The sequence below is a fragment of the Cyphomyrmex costatus genome, unplaced genomic scaffold (assembly GCF_001594065.2).
Source record: "Cyphomyrmex costatus isolate MS0001 unplaced genomic scaffold, Ccosl1.0 scaffold819, whole genome shotgun sequence".
NCBI classification, from domain to species: Eukaryota; Metazoa; Arthropoda; class Insecta; order Hymenoptera; family Formicidae; genus Cyphomyrmex; species Cyphomyrmex costatus.
Window position 1 is genome coordinate 35,098 of NW_017280396.1, and position 2,095 is coordinate 37,192.

Consider the following 2,095-nt stretch of genomic DNA (forward strand, 5'->3'; position numbering starts at 1 on the left):
AATTGTTCGGCGCGAACATTAATGGCTGGGGCGTGGGAGAAATCTTTTATTCGGAGGATTCCGACTCGGGCTCTTCTTCCGGAATTGCCTGAATAGATCGCACCGGACGCGTTGGAGGCGGCCCCACCCGAGGCGAGTCCGGGCGACTCGAGGGGCCCGCCGGGTTTCCCTGACGCGCGTTATTATATTGTCGTTTTCGGCAATCTTGAATTTCGTGCCCGGAGATTTTACAATAGCGGCACCATATCGTTGGTGACGCGTCGGGAGGTCGCTCAAGAGCGGGCGCGACGCGAGGATTATTTCCGATCGCGGCGGTACTCGGTGGTGTATCGCGATTTCGGACGAAGGGTGCCGTTGGGTATCGGGGTATAGTAACGTCCCTGCGAAGTTCTGAACGATGTATAGGGGGGGTGCGGAATTGTAGCGACGCGGGATCTTGCAGTGTCGTCACGCCGCGGGCCTCTTCTCTGCCGCTCCAATTCCTCTCTCACCGCAAGAGCTTTGGCAGCCGCAAATGCCTCGAAAGGATGGACTGAGCAGCTGGGGCTCATTTGAATCCTATAAAGGGAGGGTAATCCATCGTAAAATGATGCGGCGGTTAATTCGTCAATTTCCGCAGTTATCCTATCGCTTACGGTCCCACGCATCCTGCGTTCGGCGTCCAGGATGGACGAACGTAGTTCTTTAACGCGACTTATATAATCGAGCATGTGCTCGCCTAGTTTTATATAACACGTACTCAGTTCCCCTCGCCGTTGGTGAATCGTTTTAGAGGATTCGAAAGCTCCATTAAGGAGGTCGATTAGTTGTGTTACGGTCGCGCAGGATTCATCCTCAACGGCACCGTAGGCGCGTCCACGAAGTTTATTAATTAATAATATCGTTAATGGTCTCTCGTAATGCGGGGGTACCATTTCTCGTGCTCGTCGACAAGCACGGACGAACTGCGAGACCGGCACGTTATAACCGTCGAACCACGGCACACTGTCGGTGGCCTCGCGGAGGGATATCGGGGGAGGTTGCGCGGAATCGGCTACGGAGCTGCTCGGCAAGGGAGGCTCCTGACTTCCCGAGAAACGTTGCCCCGCAGGAAACTCATAATTAAACGAGGCGTCGTTCCGTTCGGAAATCGCCCGGCGTAGGTCAGACATCGCGTCTCACTTCGTCCCTCAAGATTGAAAATGCATCATCGTTATTGCGGCGCGCTCCTTCATCTTCCTTTTCTTTATTGAGAGCTTCGCGCTCCCGTGATATTACATCTCGCTCGTTACGTAACCGCGCGTTTTCGGCCTCACGGTTTCGGTGGAAGACCTCACGTTCCCTGTCGACTTCGGCGCGTTCCCTGTCTAACGCGGCACCTTGATTCCTAATACGTTCCTCCTGTTTGGCTAGAGCCTGGCGCAAAGCCTCCAACTCATCCTCATTAAGCTTTGCGGTCGCGCCTTCGTCTCCCTTTTTCGCGCGGGTATTCATGATAAGGCGTGTGGGGATAAAATTACCGGGATCCCACCGCTGTCACCAGTTTGTTACGGCCCGGCGGCCTTCTACTGCGTTACAAAATTCCCTAAACGATTTTACACGCGGGATTGTGAAATAAAAAGTATTGTAGCCCCGGCGTCATACCATCGATGGTCACCGGTCCTGATTAAGTATGATATGAAATCCCCTCGTAATACGGAACACGTGCCGCAATCGGTAATTGGTTGCGTGGAGGAAAGCAACGCAGAACACTTCGCGCACCTTTCGAACTCACGCGGCAGACCAAATTGCAGGCAATGACGTCGTGTGAGATAATATTCGGGACGTGCGCGGGATTCTTTTAAATTATAACAGCCGTCGCAAAGTGTCGTTCGATCGGTGCGATGCAAATAGAGTCGCGATATTACGCAGAGAGAATCGGCAATCCATGCGCGGTACGTATCGTTGTCGAGCACGTTGCCCAGCTCACCACGCGGCGTTTGAGGAGGGCACATGACACCGTTGCATGACACGTCGATGAATTTGTGAGAAGTGCAGTCGCATCGATAGTCGACAGGATCGAGATTCCAAAACGGTGATGCGACGGATGCGCGCGGCGACGCGTTGGAATGCGACG